Source organism: Leucoraja erinacea, unplaced genomic scaffold (genome assembly GCF_028641065.1).
Source record: "Leucoraja erinacea ecotype New England unplaced genomic scaffold, Leri_hhj_1 Leri_348S, whole genome shotgun sequence".
Classification (NCBI taxonomy): Eukaryota; Metazoa; Chordata; class Chondrichthyes; order Rajiformes; family Rajidae; genus Leucoraja; species Leucoraja erinaceus.
In genome coordinates this window covers 6133-27002 of record NW_026576249.1, presented here as the reverse complement: position 1 = coordinate 27002, position 20870 = coordinate 6133, and positions in this window count along the sequence as shown.

Genomic DNA, 20870 nt, shown 5'->3' with positions numbered 1-20870 from the left:
GTGCAGGGCCACCAAATTCAAATGCAGTTTCCTACTATTTCAAGCAGGGTGCAAGGCCACCAAACTCAAATGCAGTTTCATACCATTTCATGCAGGGTGCAAGGCCACCAAATTCAAATGCCGTTTCATATCATTTCAAGCATGGTGAAAGACCACCAAATTCAAGTGCAGTTTCATACCATTTCAAGCAGGGTGCAAGGCCACCAAAATCAAGTGCAGTGCATACCATTTCAAGCAGAGTGCAAGGCCACCAAATTCGTTTTTTCCAAAATCAATATACAGGGCAAACAGGAAGTGATCATGATTAAACTTTTAATTACATAAATTTTCAAACCACATTTTCATTTTCAAACGTCATTTTCAAAACATATTAAGGGCACTCACAGGTCAGTAAAACCACACTCACAGTTTAGTAGACATGTGTTCAGTATTATTCACAGCTCACACTGAGAATCTTGACCTCTCACTCCCCCATCTTGCAGAGACTGAGGCACGTTCACACTTCCCGTTTTATCGTCTCTCCCCCTCCCACCGTAAGGGGCGCTGCCTTAATTGCGTGATTGACAGGAGAGAGAATCTCAACATTTTTTAAACATTAATAAGTCTTTTACTTTTCATCGATGGGAAAAATCCTCTGGCCCTGACAGCTGGAGGATAACTCTGAGTAAGATGGCCCAAAATCACAGCCGTAAGTGGCAGCGTTTTTTCTAAAATCAATATACAGTGGAAACAGGAAGTAGTCAAGTTTGAATTTAATTATATAGATATCAAGCCAATTAACCTACAAACCTGCACGTCTCTGGAGTGTGGGAGGAAACTGTAGATCTGAGAGAAAACCCTCGCAGGTAACGGGGAGAATTTACAGACAGCACAAGTAGTCGGGATTGAATCCTGATCTCTGGCGCTGCAAGGCAATAGCTCTACCGCTCAGACCGAGAATCATGACCACTCGCTCCCCCATCTTGCAGAGACTGAGGCACGTTCACACTTCCTGGTTTTATAGTTCCTTCCCCTCCCACCGTAAGGGGCGTTGCCTTAATTGCGAGATTGACAGGAGAGAGAATCAAACGCGATGATTTGGGTCGACACCTTTCTTCAGTGGAACCTAGACATATATACTCATTTATATACACAGAGCACGATATATTTACAGTAAACCTCTCTGTGTAGGCAGCAAAGAGATAGCATAAACATTGCGTTGTTTACTGGAACCAATCGTAAAGGGGTAGATATTCCTTGGAAACAGGAACAATGAAAATTTAAGGGTAACATGGACATGAGAACAAAGGTGATGATGTTGCATTCCCCAGTATAAATACCAAATATAAATACAGGCCAAAGGTAAAATCAGGTGTAAGCCTATATGAAATACATAGTTGCAAACTTTAATTTAGTTTAGAGATACAGCACGAAAACAAACAAACACCGTGGTATCACTTCCACCCACCACCATAATACAGAATCACAAAGGTATCTTATGCACAAAACTATTCAAATAACTATAATAGAAACATAGAATATAGATGCAGGAGTAGGCCATTCGGCCCTTCGAGCCTGCACCGCCATTCAATATGATCATCCAACAATTCTTATTGTGGATACATTCCCAGCGGTCCCGGAAATCCCCCAGAGTGCCCGTGGACTGCGCGTTATCTCTTTCCAGTATCTCCCGGGCTCGGACATTAACCCCGGCAAAGTGGCACAGAATCTCCCTTTGATGTGCATGGTGTCCCTTTCCTTTCCTGCAGGCCATCGAGCCTTTTACCACTTCAGATGGTCCTACGACAATCATAGATGAAGTCACAGGAAGCCACAGTTTAGCAAATCGCACCCAGTAACAGTGAGGCAGGTGTCCTGTTACCCGTTAGATCTAGTTTCATGATTTCTCTCACTTAAGGTAGTCCCGGCATTCCCTCACTTTCTATCCCATCGCACTAGCTTCTATGTTTCTGTAGGGTTGCCCTTCTATGTTTCTATAGGGGCTAATGGAATCAAGGGATAAGGTTAGAAGGCAGGCGCGGGTTATTGATTGGAGACGATCAGCCATGATCACAATTAATGGCGGTGCTGGCTCGAAGGGCCGAATGACCTCTGCACCTATTTTCTATGTTTCTATGTTTCTCGTTTTCACCTAACAAACAGCTAACAGCTAACCAATAACGGCCTGTTTCATTAATCATCGTTGCTTTTTCGCATATCTTTCATCCATTGCTCTTCATATCTCTCGTTCCCCCTATCCCTAACCTGTCTGAAGAAGGGTCTCGACCCCGAAACGCTACCCATTCCTGCTCTCCAGAGATAACCAACAATGGCCCTGAGTTGGTTAATGGTTTATTTATTGTCACCTGGAACAGCCCCCTCCATTCAGGCACCTTATTCAGTGCCTAATCTCCATGTCCCCTCAATCAGAACCAACTGTTCTGGGACATTGGGTGGAGGTTACCGCACCGAGATGTTCCCTGCAACCAGTTTCCCTCGCGGTCCACACACTCGCCCGCCGTCTACCACATATGCGGGCTGAAAGAATCTGTGTACCACGTGTATATGGAGTGTGTGAGGTTGTAGCCTCTGTTTCAATACCTAAAGAGGCTGCTCCTCGCCTTCTGGCTGCACTTCACACCCACCATCCTCATATTGGACACCCTGTGTATAGGGGAGAGGGTAGGGCTGAAGATGGCCTGGTAGTGTTGCTCCTGGGCCTGGCCAAGCTGGCCATCCGCGAGGCAGGTGGAAGAGGGCTCTGCCCGAGCCGGCTCCCTGCCCCTTTTCTGGTGTTACGTCCACGCCCGGGATGGAGAGCGTCCTGCAACCGGGGGAGGGGCACGGCTTCAGGCGGGGGCTGGTGGGGAGGGTGAGAGCCGGGGCCTGTCGCTGTCGTGGCCCACCGCTGTCTAAAAAAACGTACGCCAGTGGGGAGGGGTGGGAGCGCTGTCATGGCCTACCACAGGCCATCTCGACCCTTCTGTCCGTGCCGAACACATACCCCTGCCGCTGCCTATCGCTGTTGTGGCCCACCGCTGTCTAAAAAAACGTAAGCACGAGTTTTCAGATCCAAGGATAACTGATCGGTAATGTTAAATGTCTGCCGAACTTCACAGCCGTGTATCTGTGGCTTTTTAAAAAAAAAAAATTTTTATTTTATTTATTAGAAGTGAAGCACAATGCATTGGTACAAAAATTATGTTAACATATTACATTCTCTGTACAACTTCCATTTTTTTTTTTAAAGAGAGAAGTGAGAAAAGAGAGAAGAAAAAGAGGTTGTGAAAAGTAAAGAATAGACTAGTGAGCGTGAGCGAAAAACAGATAAAGAAAAAGTGGAAAAAAAAGGAATAAGTGAAGAAGGAAAGCAGGAGGGAGGTTATGCAGTCGCCACAAGGAGATGATTTTTTTAATATTCTAAATCATCTTTCACCCATACCTGAAAATTTTAGTTTTCATGATACTATGTCACCACATCTCTGGCTTCTTAATAGATGTTTGGCTTCTTAAAAGTTGTCTCCTCTCCTTCTCCCTCCTTCTCCCCCTTTAGCAAGGACTAACCCCGTACACTGTGCTTTAGCCATCTTAATTACAGCGCCAACCTTCCTGTTCATTGCAGTGTGCCTCTGTATCACCTTGGCTTTGCACTGTGTGAATTTCAGACAGCGCTCCCCCTGCTTGCCCTGTCCCCTGCCTTTGCGATGTGTCTGTGTGTGTTCCACTCTGATGCTCGCCATTCCATTTGCTGGCTTTTCAGGCGAATGATGGCAATTTGACCATCACCGGCAGATGCCTGAAAAATTGCCTATGTGGGACAGGCCGATTAGCGTACAATGTTTTAATTGATTTTTAGTCCTATTCCTATAATTTTGTTGTACCTTGTTACACTTTAAAATAGATAAATTGTTGTACCCTGTACCTTGTTACATTTTGTAGATTAGCTATTGCATGCTAGCCAATCAGAATGCTTAGTAATTATAACTCCGCATATTTATATTATTTATCGTGGAAGAAGTTGCCTAGCAGTAGCTGCAGTAGCTGCAGTAGCTGCAGTAGCTGCAGTAGCTGCAGTAGCTGCAGTAGCTGCAGTAGCTGCAGTAGCTGCAGTAGCTGTAGTAGCTGTAGTAGCTGCAGTAGCTGTATGAGCTGCAGTAGCTGTAGTAGCTGCAGTAGCTGCAGTAGCTGCAGTAGCTGCAGTAGCTGCAGTAGTGCAGTAGCTGCAGTAGTGCAGTAGCTGCAGTAGCTGCAGTAGCTGCAGTAGCTGCAGTAGCTGTAGTAGCTGCAGTAGCTGCAGTAGCTGCAGTAGCTGTAGTAGCTGTAGTAGCTGCAGGAGCTGCAGTAGCTGAAGTAGCTGCAGTAGCGGTAGTAGCTGAAGTAGCTGCAGTAGTGCAGTAGCTGCAGTAGCTGTAGTAGCTGCAGTAGCTGCATGAGCTGCAGGAGCTGCAGGAGCTGTAGTAGCTGCATGAGCTGTAGTAGCTGCAGTGGCTGTAGTAGCTGCAGTAGCTGCAGCTGCAGGAGCTGCAGAGCTGCAGTAGCTGAAGCTGCAGGAGCTGCAGTAGCTGCAGGAGCTGTAGTAGCTGCATGAGCTGTAGTAGCTGCAGTAGCTGTAGTAGCTGCAGGAGCTGCACAGGAGCTGCAGGAGCTGCAATAGCTGTAGTAGCTGCATGAGCTGTAGTAGCTGCAGTGGCTGTAGTAGCTGCAGTAGCTGCACAGGAGCTGCACAGTAGCTGCAGTAGCTGTAGTAGCTGCAGCAGCTGTAGTAGCTGCAGTAGCTGAGTAGCTGCAGTAGCTGAAGTAGCTGCAGTAGCTGCAGTAGCTGCAGTAGCAGTAGCTGCAGTAGTGCAGTAGCTGCAGTAGCTGCAGTAGCTGTAGTAGCTGCAGTGGTCTGAACGTGTGATGTACTGCATATGTGATGATGAACTAGACAATAAAGATGCTTATGCTTCAACCTGTGTGAGACTAAGGTATTTACATGGTGTCAGAAAATCGGGTCTGGCCCGTGTCTGTTTACCGCGATTTATTTTGTTTATCAGTTTTTATTTGTGAGTGATTTTGATGACATGGCTAACTCTTGTCGAAAGCCAAGCCTTCTCGTGTTTGATTCTGATATAGCCGAGCGTTGGCGAATGTTTGAGCGAGACTATGCTCATTATATCCGCATCGTTCACCCAAAACGACCCCGATGACCTTAAGGCTTCGCTACTGTTGAATCTAGCTGGTCTAGAAGCTATGATCCGCGCTGACTCTTTTGAATTCGCACCAGCACACCTAGACGGGACCAGTCTGGTAGTGGTGCCATCTGAGACTATCGACAACCCAGCGGTCCTGCTGAGAAAGTTTAGAGAACTGTGTGACCTGCCATAGAATCGTATACTTGAGAGAACGAGATTTTTTGCCCAACAGCAACAGGCTGACGAGCCTGGGGAACGATTTATCAGCGACCTAAGACACATCAGCTCATGGTGCCACTTTGGTGAGTTGACAAATGAGCTTGTGCAAGATAAAATAGTGGGAGGAATGAATACGACAATACGACGGTTTATTTGTCACATTGCACAAAAAGTGTAAGTGAAATGATATGTCAGCAGCGATACAATGATAAAGGGCACACACAAAAACACAATAAAATTCGACCGCAAGTTAAGAACTGAATTGCTGCGGAACACCGAACTGACTTTAGAGCAAGCCATTCATGCATATCGAATGGCAGAAACTGTAGCCCCACTAGCTGATTTTGACAGCACAAACCCTCAACAGCAACATAATGTGAATCTAGCTAACTATACTCCGCAGCAATTTTTAAATGCGTCTGGCAAAGATCTAAATATTCCTGCCACAAGATGCCCAAACTGCAACTATTTCCACTCTAGAGAGCGCCGATTCTGCTTTGCCCATGGGAAAGCATGTCATAAATGCAAAAAACTCAACCACTTTGCTAATTGTTGTCGGTCCCGTGGGAGCACTGCATCAAGGACAAATCTGCACCTGATTCAACAAGAGCCGTCTGATTCTGATTCCCAAGAACAAGACGATGTTTCCCACAGGAACGATTCCGATAACACAGACACTGACTATACCATACTCTCCCTAAACCTGTGCTCCCCAGGCAAACTGATTGATCCTGTGGTGACCATGATAATCAATAACAAATCTTTGAATGCCAAAGTCGACACTGGCGCCAGAGTAAACGTTTTGTCACTCAAAGAGTTCAACGGGATAAGAATCACTGAACTCATGAAAAAGGACTCCTCTACCCTACATGCTTACCGTTGGGTAAAGCTGATTTAAAGTGCACTGTCAATTGGTCGTCATCACAAAAAAAGATAAGGCATTACGCATCTGCATCAATCCTAAAGATTTGAACACAGCAATTAAATGACAACACTACCGTTAAGAACCACTGAGGAAGTAGCGGCACAGATTGGTAATGCAACGGTTCTCAGTCCTCTATGCCAAAATCTCTTTCTGGCAAATCCCGCTGGACCGAGCATCATCCGCCCTAACAAATTTTTGGCACACCGTTCGGCCGCTACAGGTTTTTAAGAATGCCCTTTGGTATCAACTCTGCTAGCGAAATCTTTCAGCGCGCAATGGAACAACTATTCGCTGAATATCCATGTGCTATCATTGTTGACGACATCCAAGTATACGGTCGCGATGTGACTGAACATGATGTCAACTTGAATAAGATATTGAACCGTGCCAGAGACATTCATCTGAAACTCAACCCTTTGAAATGCAAGTGCAGAGTCTCCGAAGTCACACACGTCGGTCACGTGTTCACCAGCAAAGGATTAAAAGCTGATCCATTAAAGATTGCAGCCATCAACGAGCTGCCGGTCCCAACTGACGTCACCAGTTTACAACGATTTTGCGGCATGGTCAACTACTTGGGCAAGTTTATTCCCAACCTCAGTGAACTTTCTTCTCCCTTGCGACAACTGACCCATAAGGACAATGCATGGTCTTGATACCCGGAACACATAAGAGCTAGCGCGCCTACACTGGCATACTTCAATCTCAAACTGCCAGTCACTATTACCTGCGATACATCCCAGTATGAGCTACATCCTGCAAATATCCTTCGACAGCGATGTTATGCCCATTTCTCATGCATCACGTACCCTGACTGAAAGTGAACAACGCTATGCTCGGATAGAGACGGAACTGCTCGCCGTGGTTTTTGCCCGTTTTAAATTGAAAGACTTTATCTTTGGCAAAACCTTCACGGTCTAAACCAACCACCAGCCACTAGTCACCATCCTGAGCAAGTCTATCCATGCTGCCCCAGCTCGATTACAGCGAATGATGATGCCGTTACAACGGTTTGACTTCCGCATTGTTTACAAAAACTGCAAAGACATGCACATCGCTGACACGCTATCCAGAGCCCCGCGCACCACTAGTGTACGACACCCGTTTGAACCGGACAAATTCACTTTCCTGAAGGTCTCGTTCATGCCCACTGATTGCCTGCGCCACCTTGCCGAACACACAGCTGCAGACAAAACCTCCCACAGCTGCTGACCTCCGTCATAAGAGGCTGGTGGCCAACCAAGAGGCCCAGGAGGGTTGGAGCGGTTGGAGCAGCGTCTGGGTGGTAAGTTTAAAAATAGAGCGCGGGGCTTTGTTCCACAGAGGCCCAGGAGCGGTTGGACCGCCCATTCTGCAACGTTCCATCACACATCAAAATAAGTGGGCTTGAGGAAGCTGCTGATTGGTGTAAGCGGACATGGACATAGAAAATAGGTGCAGGAGTAGGCCATTTGGCCCTTCGAGCCTGCACCGCCATTCAATATGATCATGGCTGATCATCCAACTCAGTATCCTGTACCTGCCTATCCTGTACCTGTCAGCTTCCACCAATCTGCGGCTCCCTCTTGTCAGCTTCCACCAATCAGCTGCTCCCTCTTGTCAGCTTCCACCAATCAGCGGCTCCCTCTTGTCTGCTTCCACCAATCAGCGGCTGCTCTTGATTTTGAGTGCGAGTGGAACTTCGAAAGTTGTAGCCTTGGCACCTCCTTGATTTTCCAATGGCTGGGCCTCTGTGGAAACAAGCCCCAAAAGTTGTAGTTTTGGCACCCATCCTCCATATCGGTGAGCTCAGCCGGGAAACAGGCCATCTCGACCCTTCTAGTCCTGCCGAACACATAATCTCAAGCCCTCCCGCTACCTGCGGTCAGACCATAACCCTCCATTCCCTCCCATCCATATAACTATCCATTTTTACACCCTACTCGGGTGTAGCTCCTGAGTCGCAACCGCAGTTGTGTTGGGGTCGCCATGCAGTTATGGGTTGTCGTAGATGGTTTTAGTTAATCACCATTGCCGACCAGTCATTTTCATTGGCTCATTGGGGAGAAAAAAAGTAAGCACAAGATTTCAGAACCAAGGATATCTGACTGGTAATGTTAAATGTCCGCCAAACTTCACAGCTGTGTATCTCTGGTTTATTAAAAGTTGTCTGGCTTTTGAAAAAAAATATCTCCCCCCCCCCCCTTCTCCTCCCCCCCTTCTCTCCCCCTTTCCTCCCCCCCCCCCTTCTCTCCCCCCCTTCTCTCTCCCTTCTCCCCCCCCTTCTCTCCCCCCTTCTCTCCCCCCCCCCCTCTTTCTCCCTCCTTCCTCCTTCCCCCCTCTCCCCACCCCCCCCTTCTCCCCCCCCTCCTCCTCCCCCCCCCTTCTCCACCCCCCCCTCCCCTTCTCTCCTCCCCCTTCTCTCTCCCCCCCCCCCTTCTCTCTCCCCCCCCCTTCTCCCTCCCCCTTCTCTCCCTCCCCCCCATCTCCCCCCCCCTTCTCCCCCCCCCTTCTCCCCCCCCTTCTCCCCCCCCTTTCTCCCCCCCCCTTCTCCCCTCCTCCCCCCCCTCTTCTATCCTCCCCCCCTTCTCTCCACCCCCCTTCTCTCCCCCTCTCCTCCCCTCTCCCCTCTCCTCTCCCCCTTCTCTCCCCCCTTAACCACCCCCTTCTCCCCCCCTTCTCCCCCCCCTTCTCCCCCTTCTCTCCCCCCCTTCTCCCCCCCCTTCTCCCCCCCTCTCTCCCCCCCCTCTCCTCCCCCCCTTCTCCCCCCCCCTCCTCTCTCCTCCTCCCCCCCCTCCCTCCCCCTTCTCTCTCCCCCCTTCTCCCCCTTCCTCCCCCCCCCCCCCCTTCTCCCCCCCCTTCTTCCCCCTTCTCTCCCCCCCCTTCTCTCCCCCCCCCTCTCTCCCCCCCTTTCTCTCTCCCCCCTTCTCTCTCCCCCCCTCTCCTCCCCCTTCTCCCCCCCCTTCTCTCCCCCCTCCCCCCCCTTCTCCCCCCCCCTTCTCCCCCCCCCCTTCTCCCCCCTCTCCCCTTCCCTCCCCCCCTCCCTTCTCCCCCTCCCCTTCTCCCCCCCCCCATCTCCCCCCCTCTTTTAAAGGACTTACTGTACAGCGCCAACCTTCCTGTTCATAGCGGTGTGTGTTTGTATCACCTTAGCTTACCCTGGCCCCCGCCTTTGTGATGTGTTTGGCTGTGTTCCATTCTGACAGTCGCCGTTCCAATTCCCGGTTTTTCAGGAGACTGCCGGCAACTTGACAGTCGCTGACAGTCCGCTGAAGATCGCCTAAGTGGGACATGCCCAAAAGTCTTTGAAGTGTGAGGGGAAAATCCATGGGGAGACTATACAAGCGCCGTACAGACAGCATCCAAAGTCAGGATCATACCCGGGTCTCTGGTGCTGTAAGGCAGCAATTCTACCACTGTGCCACCATGCTGCTCTTTGCACCAAGGAAATTGATGTTTCAACCATTTCCACTTCACCACCATTGATGCTGATTGGGCATGTACTCCACCATATTGCCATTCGTCAATAACTAGCTCCTTTGTCTTTTTAACTCTGAGGGAGAGGGTGTTGTCAAAAATCATGCCCCATATAATTATTATGTCTGATCTTGTGTAGAATAGAATAGAATAGTTTCTTTATTGTCATTGTAACATGAACCATGTACAACAAAATTTAAAAATGTCAGCCAGTCAGTGCACCATTCAAACATTTCTAAAAGCTAACGATACATACAAGGTAAAATATTAAAAGATAAACAACTAAATAAATATCACGAAAATAGCACGCATAAACACCCAAAGAGAAGGGGGCGGAGAGAGAGGGGGGGAGAGGTGTGTGTGTGTGTGTGTGTGTGTGTGTGTGTGTGTGTGTGTGTGTGTGTGTGTGTGTGTGTGTGTGTGTGTGTGTGTGTGCGTGTGTGTGTGTGTGTGTGTGTGTGTGTGTGTGTGTGTGTGTAAAAAACCCGACGTGGTAACGGTAAAATCTTTACACATTTCGGTAGACATTATTTCTGTGGGAAAAATCCAAATCACCTTATCTGAAAATGTCGTGCTTTATTTCTCGAGCTATTACTGAATATGTTCAAGAATATGACAAAACTTTGAATTTATAGACGACTGCTTTTCGCTGCTGACGTCACAATGGGTCTGTGTGCCGTCTTCCTCACGCTGCGAGTGACGTCACCCCCCCGCTGAAGACTGCGGAGGCCCAACTCACAGTCCTTTGGTCGACACTTGCCTGCCCCCTCGCCCCCTTGCTCCCTTGCTCTGGTTCCTTGTGTGGTTTGGAGGTTGCTGCCTCTCTCTGCCTCTGCCTCTGCTCACTGCCGCTGCCCACTGCTTCTGCCCGCTGCCTCTGTCCTCTGTCTCTACCCCACTGCCTCTGTCCTCTACCTCTACCCCACTGCCTCTCCCCCACTTTTATTCACTGGCTTTCGACACTGGCTGAGACATTGTTCCTGTTTTAGTGCTTTTAATGTCTTTTAATTTTTTACTGTTTTTATAGTCCTGTCGTCTTAATGGTTTTAGTAGTTTGTAATAACTTTTTGTTGATTTCCCATGTACAGCACTTTGTGGTAACTGATGTTGTCTAAAAGCGCTTTATAAATAAAGTTATTATTATTATTATTATTACTGCCTCTACCCCACTGCCTCTGTCCTCTGCCTCTGTCCCACTGCCTCTACCCCGCTGCCTCACACACCGCCTCTACCCCTCTGCCTCTACCCCTCTGCCTCTACCCCACTGCCTCCAGTCAGATTCTGGTGAACTTCTACCGCTGCACCATCGAGAGCATCCTTACCAACTGCATCACAGTATGGTATGGCAACTGCTCTGTCTCCGACCGGAAGGCATTGCAGAGGGTGGTGAAAATTGCCCAACGCATCACCGGTTCCACGCTCCCCTCTATTGAGTCTGTCCAAAGCAAGCGTTGTCTACGGAGGGCGCTCAGCATCGCCAAGGACTGCTCTCACCCCAACCATGGACTGTTTACCCTCCTACCATCCGGGAGGCGCTACAGGTCTCTCCGTTGCCGAACCAGCAGGTCGAGGAACAGCTTCTTTCCGGCAGCTGTCACTCTACTCAACAACGTACCTCGGTGACTGCCAATCCCCCACCCCCCCCCCCCCCCCCCCCCCGACACTTTTTTTTTTTTTTAATTCAAATCGTTTGCTATGTCGCTCTTCAAAGGAGATGCTAAATGCATTTCGTTGTCTCTGTACTGTACACTGACAATGACAATTAAAATTGAATCTGAATCTGTCCTCTGCCACTGCCACTTCCTGCTGCCTCTTCCTTCTGCCCCTCAACGGCTCAGACTGCATCACTGGGGGAAAGGAATATGTGATGTTTCGGGTCGAGACCCTTAATGTCACCTATTCCTTCTCTCCAGGGATGCTGTCTGACTCGCCGAGTTACTCCAGCTTTTTGTGTCAATCTTCGGTTTAAACCAGCATCTGCAGTTCCTTCCTACATATCTCAGGTGTGATACTGTTTGAATTAATTTATTGTTTTGCAGCTTAGTAGACAAGTGACAGGATGCTGGCTGCCACAGGCTCCTCCATTCCATTCCCCGGAACTGATAATAAATTCAGAAACTTGCACTGGGACTTCTCGGTTTCCAACAGGAATCTACACGTTATGGGCATGCAAGAAGGTAATATCATCATATATGAAAACTACAAGAATTGAATTCAAGTTGACAGATCAGATGGATCCTTTCAATTAAAAGATGTTGGTGAAGCAGTCAGTGGCCACTATAAAATGACGGTGGACTTAGACCCACAGAGGACTAGAACTCTAACTCTTGACGTCATTGGTAAGTAACCAGAGGGTTTGTAATTATTTGAATGAAATGGTGACAGTGTGCTGAGTCGACATTTTCCAAGCATGATTTATTTTCCTGTATTAATTGCCTTGAAGCTTAATTACTGTAAGTTGAGTTTGGTTCAGATATACATCATAGAAACAGGCACTTTGGCCCACCGAGACCGCATCGACCAGTGATCTCATTAACACTATCCTGCACACATTTACACCAAAACAAATTACCTACAAACCTGTCCATCTCTTGTGTGTGGGAGGAAACTGAATATCTCTGGGAAAACCCACGCATGTCATGGGGAGGACGTGCATGTCACGGGGAAAACAAACACCCATAGATAAGATCAAACACGATCAAAAACAAAACACACAATACGCAATCGCAAGTTCAATTTTATCATTTAAAAATAAATTGGATAGGTATATGGACAGGAAAGGAATGGAGGGTTATGGTCTGAGTGCAGGTACATGGGACTAGGGGGAGAATAAGTGTTCGGTACGGACTAGAAGGGCCGAGATGGACTGTTTCCGTGTTGTAATTGTTATATGGTTATAAGATTTAACACATACATCCACAACAGCATTCTTCACTGTGGTTGAAGGCACAAAGTTCAGTCAGGCCTCCTCTTTGTTCACCCATGGTTGGGGCCATGAACCCTCCATGGTCACCGCAATGGACAGCCCGATTTATAGGCCCTCTCGTGGTGACGACATCGGGATGGTCAAACACACTCTGCAGCTTGGAGGACCCAAATCGGTGCTTTCTTATCGGAGACCGTGGCTTCAGGATGTTGTAGGCAGCAGGGCAGTGGTCGGAGCATTCCTCTGTGGGGACCCCCGGCAAGGGTTCACACGCTCCGCGATGGAAAAGTCCACGCTGCGCCCGCTGCTGAAACTCCGGGCCCGATTCCGGGAAGGGCCACTCCAATCCATGGTGTTAGGCCACAAGGGAGGTGACATGGAAAAAGTTGCCTCTCCGTCGAGGAGGCGACCAAAAGCGGTTCCCCCCTTTCCCCTCCCCACTACCCCCCACACAAGACACACCAAGAGACACTAAAACAAACATTTGGACACACCAAAAAAAAACAAAGAATGTCAAAATAACGAACACGCTGCTGGCAGGGGCAGCCGACTCGCAGTGCCCCCGCCGACCTTCATTCCTATTTATCATCTCAGCTTCATGTCCGTTCGGATTTATAGCTTTTTGACATCATGCCCGTTCAGCATCAGGTTGTATCTCAGCTTTAAATCTGACGGGGAACAAAAAGCCTCTGTGGCAATCGCAGCAGCTTGGAGTGACAGCCACCATTTTACAAACGCAAGCTCAAGTTTCCCCCCCACCCCCCACCCCGCCCTGCCGTCTCCCCCTGGCCAGTGATGTGATGTGATGGTCGACCAATCGCTGACCTTTGTCGATGACTGACAACGTGTCAGACCAATCTCGTCCCTGGAAACATCATGTCCATTCAGCAGCATTTTGACGTCATGTCCATTCGCTGTCTTGTCCGTTCTGCATCCTGTCCATCCGGCATTGTGTCTGTTCTGCGTTCAGACTATTTAGCATTGTGTCCATTCGCCGTTGTGTCCATTCGCCGTTGTGTCCATTCGCCGTTGTGTCCATTCGCCGTTGTGTCCATTCGCCGTTGTGTCCATTCGCCGTTGTGTCCATTCGCCGTTGTGTCCATTCGCCGTTGTGTCCATTCGCCGTTGTGTCCATTCGCCGTTGTGTCCATTCACCGTTGTGTCCATTCACCGTTGTGTCCATTCGCCGTTGTGTCCATTCGCCGTTGTGTCCATTCGCCGTTGTGTCCATTCGCCGTTGTGTCCATTTGCCGTTGTGTCCATTCGCCATTGTGTCCATTCGCCGTTGTGTCCATTCACCGTTGTGTCCATTCACCGTTGTGTCCATTCGCCGTTGTGTCCATTCGCCATTGTGTCCATTCGCCATTGTGTCCATTCGCCGTTGTGTCCATTCGCCGTTGTGTCCATTCGCCGTTGTGTCCTTTCGCCGTTGTGTCCTTTCAGCATTGTGTCCGTTCAGCGTCCGAACCATTCGGCGTCGTGTCCGTTTGGCTTGTGTTTGTTGGCTTGGCTTGGCGGTATCTTGGCTTTTTCGACGTGATGTCCGTTCGATATCTTGGCTTTGGCTTCTTGGCTATGGCTTCTCGTCTTTCAGCGTCCTGTCCGTACACGGTCCCACCGAGTCTGCGCCGACACATTAATCCTATTCTACACCCACTAGGGGCAATTTACATTTACACCAGGCCAATTAACCTACAAACCTGCATGTCTTTGGAGTGTGGGAGAAAACCGAAGACCCACGCAGGTCACAGGGAGAATGTACAAACTCCGTACAGACAGCACCCGTAGTCAGGATCGAACCCGGGTCTCTGGCGCTGTAGGTACTGGAAGGCAGCAACTCTACCACTGCACCCCTGTGCCGCCCCTTGGATGGGTATTGGTGGGAATGAGTGTAGTGTGTCTATAAAAAAAAACACACAAATATATACCTCCAGGGGACCCCACGATCGGCAGCCCTGCCAACAGTCTGCTTGTTTTTTCCTCTTTTTCTGGTTATTTTTTGTGTGTTTTTAAAGTTTGTGCAAATGTTCTCCAGTTTGTTTTATGTGGGGGTTGGCGGAGGAGGTCGGGGGAAACTTTTTTTTTCAATCTCTTACCTTGCCGGAGATGTCAAGTCAAGTCAAGTTTATTTGTCACATACACATACGAGATGTGCAGTGAAATGAAAGTGGCAATGCTCGCGGACTTTTGTGCAAAAGACAAACAACAAAACAACCAAACAAATTATAAACACAATCATAGCACACATATTCTTTTACATAATAAATAATAGAAGGAAAAACGTTCTGTAGAGTTAGTCCCTGGTGAGAAAGGCGTTTACAGTCCGAATTGCCTCTGGGAAGAGGGAGATGTGATTGTTTCCCGAATCGTATCTCCGGTTGCTCTGCGGCCTAACATCATGGATCTGGAGGCCTCCTCGGACTGACTTTGAGCCCCACCGTGGGGCGTGGTCTTTACATCGGAGCTGATCCTTAGCTTGGGATCGATATTCCAACCGCAGCCGGTGGACTTTAACATCAAGGGCTCGAAGTCTCGATAGAGGCCGGGTCGGGAAGCTCCAACGACATGGAAGGTTCAACAGCCCCGACCCGGGGTCCAATCGCCCGGCGCGAGGGAGATGACATCTCCCCGATCACCTCGACGTGGAGGGCCAAAACGCCGCTGGCTACGGGAGTCAAGATAGTCCCGTGAATGGAAGGCTCGAGGTCCCCAACTCGAGGACAAAGAAAATAAGAGATTTAACTTTTTTTCGCCTGTGAGGAATTTCACAATGAGGAATGTGAAGGAGTCACTGTGGTGGATATTTACGTTAAAATGCATTTTGTGTGTTCCGTTGATTTTTATTTGTATGACTGACTTGGTCAATGAAATTCTTCGTATGTTGCAAAATATACTTTGCTAATAAAGTATTATTGTATTGTATTGTAATGTATTGTGGTAAAGAAAGCTTTTGGTATGCTAGCCTTTATAAATCAGAGCATTGAGTATAGAAGCTGGGATGTAATGTTAAAATTGTACAAGGCATTGGTGAGACCAAATCTGGAGTATGGTGTACAATTTTGGTCGCCCAATTATAGGAAGGATGTTAACAAAATAGAGAGAGTACAGAGGAGATTTACTAGAATGTTGCCTGGGTTTCAGCAACTAAGTTACAGAGATAGGTTGAATAAGTTAGGTCTTTATTCTCTGGAGCGCAGAAGGTTAAGGGGGGACCTGATAGAGGTCTTTAAAATGATGAGAGGGATAGACAGAGTTGATGTGGACAAGCTTTTCCCTTTGAGAATAGGGAAGATTCAAACAAGAGGACATGACTTCGGAATTAAGGGACAGAAGTTTAGGGGTAATATGAGGGGGAACTTCTTTACGCAGAGAGTGGTAGCGGTGTGGAATGAGCTCCCAGTGGAAGTGGTGGAGGCAGGTTCATTGGTATCATTTAAAAATAAATTGGATAGGCATATGGATGAGAAGGGAATGGAGGGTTATGGTATGAGTGCAGGCAGGTGGGACTAAGGGGAAAAAAATTTGTTCGGCACGGACTTGTAGGGCCGAGATGGCCTGTTTCCGTGCTGTAATTGTTATATGGTTATATGGTTATATGGTTATTGTATATTTATATTTTTGTGCTATTATTATGTATTTTGTGGTCATGGACTTTGATAGTAGGAATTAACGCATAGACCAGTTTCTAAATGGGGAGAGGATCTGGAAAACAGGGCTGCAAAAGAACTTGGGAGTGCTGGTGCAGGATTCTCCATAGGTGAATTTGCAGGTTGACATGGTAGTAAGAAGGCAAATGCAATGTTAACATTCACTTCGAGAAGACTAAAATATAAATAGACAATGGGTGCAGGAGTTGGCCATTCGGCCCTTCGAGCCAGCACAGCCATTCAATGTGATCATGGCTGATCATCCCCAATCAGTACCCCGTTCCTGCCTTCTCCCCATATCCCCTGACTCCGCTATCTTTAAGAGCCCTATCTAGCTCTCTCTTGAAAGGATCCAGAGAACCGGCCTATAGGGGCAGAGAATTCCACAGACTCACAACTCTCTGTGAGAAAAAGTGTTTCCTCCTCTCCGTTATAAATGACTTACCCCTTATTCTTCAACTGTGGCCCCTGGTTCTGGACTCCCCCAACATTGGGAACATGTTTCCTGCCTCTAGCGAGCCCATATAACCATATAACCATAACCATATAACCATATAACAATTACAGCACGGAAACAGGCCATCTCGACCCTTCTAGTCCGTGCCGAACACATAATCTCCCCTAGTCCCATATACCTGCGCTCAGACCATAACCTCCATTCCCTTCCCATCCATATAACTATCCAATTATTTTTAAATGATAAAAAACGAACCTGCCTCCACCACCTTCACTGGAAGCTCATTCCACACAGCTACCACTCTCTGAGTAAAGAAGTTCCCCCTCATGTTACCCCTAAACTTCAGTCCCTTAATTCTCATGTCATGTCCCCTTGTTTGAATCTTCCCTACTCTCAGTGGGAAAAGCTTTTCCACGTCAACTCTGTCTATCCCTCTCATCATTTTAAAAACCTCTATCAAGTAAAAACTGTACACCATACTCCAGAATTGGCCTCACCAATGCCTTGTACAATTTTAACATTACATCCCAACTTCTATACTCAGTCCAAACCCTTAACAATCTTATATGTTTAAATAAGATTCCCTCTCATCCTCCTAAACTACAGAGTGTACAAGCCCAGCCGCTCTCTCAGCATATAACAGTCCCGCCATCCCGGGAATTAACCTTGTAAACCTACGCTGCACTCCCTCAATAGCAAAATTAGGAGACCAAAACTGCAAACAAAATCATGGATGAAATGCAGTAGCTTTATAAGGCCACTGGTCAGACGCATTTGGAGAATCGTAAGCAAGTTTGTTCCCCATATCTGAGGAAGGGTGTGCTGACATTAGAGAAAGTCCAGAGGAGGTTTACGAGAATGATCCTGGGGATGATTGGGTTAATGTATGATGAGTGGTTAATTGCACTGAGCATGTACTCATTGGAGATTAGGATGAGAGGGATCTCATTGAATTTTACTGAATTATTTTCCATAACCCTCCATTCATTTCCCATCCATATACCCATCCAATTTATTTTTAAATTATAAAATCGAACCTGCCTCCACCACTTCCACTGGAAGCTCATTCCACACCGCTACCACTCTCTGAGTAAAGAAGTTCCCCCTCATGTTACCCCTAAACGTCTGTCCCTTAATTCTGAAGTCATGTCCTCTTGTTTGAATCTTCCCTACTCTCAATGGGAAAATGGGAAAAGCTTATCCACGTCAACTCTGTCTATCCCTCTCATCATTTTTAAAGACCTCTATCAAGTCCCCCCTTAACCTTCTGCGCTCCAAAGAATAAAGACCTAACTTAGAAACATAGAAACATAGAAATTAGGTGCAGGAGTAGGCCATTCGGCCCTTCGAGCCTGCACCGCCATTCAATATGATCATGGCTGATCATCCAACTCAGTATCCCGTACCTGCCTTCTCTCCATACCCCCTGATCCCCTTAGCCACAAGGGCCACATCTAACTCCCTCTTAAATATAGCCAATGAACTGGCCTCAACTACCCTCTGTGGCAGAGAGTTCCAGAGATTCACCACTCTCTGTGTGAAAAAAGTTATTCTCATCTCGGTTTTAAAGGATTTCCCCCTTATCCTTAAGCTGTGACCCCTTGTCCTGGACTTCCCCAACATCGGGAACAATCTTCCTGCATCTAGCCTGTCCAACCCCTTAAGAATTTTGTAAGTTTCTATATGATCCCCTCTCAATCTCCTAAATTCTAGAGAGTATAAACCAAGTCTATCCAGTCTTTCTTCATAAGACAGTCCTGACATCCCAGGAATCAGTCTGGTGAATTGTCTCTGCACTCCCTCTATGGCAATAATGTCCTTCCTCAATTCAACCTTTCTCTGTAACTTAGTTGCTGAAACCCAGGCAACATTCTAGTAAATCTCCTCTGTACTCTCTCTATTTTGTTGACATCCTTCCTATAATTGGGCGACCAAAGTTGTACACCATACTCCAGAATTGGTCTCGTAATCCCGTATCATGTATCATACACTGTAAACGGCTCGATTGTAAACGTGCATCATCTTTCTGCTGACTGGATAGGACACAACAAAACCTTTTAACTGTACCTTGGTACATGTGACAATAAACTAAACTGAGCCAACGGGCCATATAGCTTAATTCTGCTCTTATGTCTTATGAACCTTATACTCGTGAATTAATCTCACACAGATCTCTTCCAACTTCCTTCCAATAAAACAGTAGCATTAATTTGTGAAGCTTTTCAGTGCAGAAACATTTAGCTTTAGACTTTACTTTCGAGATACAGTGTGGAAACAGGCCCAGGCTACAGAAGCCAATTAACCTACAAACATGGAGTGTGGGAGGAAACCGGAGCACCCGGAGAAAACCCACTCGGTGACGGGGAGAACGTATAGACTCTGTGAAGACAGCACCCGTAGTCAGGGTCAAACCTGGGTCTGTAGCACTGTGAGGCAGTAACTACCTATAACCATTACATAGTTACTTATTTGTTGACATAGATATGGTAGACAAGCCAGAACATGCAAAGAAGCTGTTATGCAAAATTGAACACAGAATACTAAGAATTGTACCATTCCATACTTTTAATAACACTTAGAGATGTATTGCGAGCCTAACAATCTTAGAAATGTCGTTTATTTTTGTGATACAGCTGGGAAACAGGATCTTTAGCCCACCGAGTCCACACCGACCAGTGATTCCGCACATTAACACTATCCTACGCATACTAGGGACAATTTACATTAATAGCAAGCCAAATAATCTACAAACTTGTATGTATTTGGAGTGTGGAAGGAAACCAAAGATCTTGGAGAAAACCTAGGCAGGTCACAGGAAGAAACACTGTATAGACAAGCACCCGTAGTCTTTGTTGAACCCGGGTCTCTGGCGCTGCGAGGCAGCAACTCTACCGCTGCGCCACTGTGCCACCCTAAGGTTGCAGTGTTTAATAGCCTGATGGCTGCAGGGAAGAAGCATGGCGAGGTGCGAGTGTGCAGAATGTGGTCAATGCTGATGGATGTTTCATGTGTTATGTGGAATAACATGAAAGATGTACAGGAAATCTCCATCACGTGGTAAACATTGTGTAAATCACCAATGGACAGAGAAGAGAAGAGAGGACAATGAAAAATCCATGCAATTGAAAAGATAAGCCCGATAGGAACTGAGACAGGGCTGCTTTCAGCTTGAATACAATGTACCTGGTGTCTGGTTCCTGGAGCGTTTGTTGGCACTGGGCCTGTACTCGCTGGAGTTTACAAGAATGAGGGGGCACCTCATTGAAACGTACAGAATTGCGAAAGGCTTGGATAGAGTGGATGTGGAAAGGATGTTTCCACTAATGGGAGAGTCTAGGATTAGAGGTCATAGCCTCAAAATTAAAGGGCATTTTTTTAGGAAGGAGATGAGGAGGAATTTCTTTACTTCAGAGGTTGGTGAACCTGTGGAATTCTTTGCCACAGAAGGCTCTGGATGCCGTCAGCGGATATTTTAAAAAAAGCAGAAATTGATAGATTGTTGATTAGTAAGGGTGTCAGGGGTTATGGGGAGCAGGCAGGAGATTGGGGTTAGGAGGGAGGGATAGAACAACCATGATTGAATGGCGGAGTGGACTTGATGGGCCAAATGGCCTAATACTGCACTGCTCATTTATGACCTCATGACCTAAACGTGGTCAATTCTGTGGGAGAATCAACAGTCATATATCAAAATTAAACTTAATCAAAAAATGTAAACAAGGAATATAATACTGGAGACATGACACAAAAAGCTGGAGTAACTCAGCGGGTCTGACAGCATCTCTGGAGAAAAGGTTTTCCTCCAGACTCTCAGAGCCTGAAGTAGGGTCTTGACCCAAAACACGGCCTACTCCTTTTCGCCAGGGATGCTGCCTGTCCCGCATTTTGTCTATCCTCAGTGTAAACTAAATACAGCTGTGTTATCATTTTACTGACATTCACAAAATTCCTTTTCCTAGACAGGTTTTCTTAGATACTGGGAGAATTCTCTGGTCAGAGCTTGATTATGAGAGACTGCTACTTCACAGAAAGGCATTGAGTTATGTTGAAGGTTATTAGGGGTGGAAGCACAACTGACATCCATAAA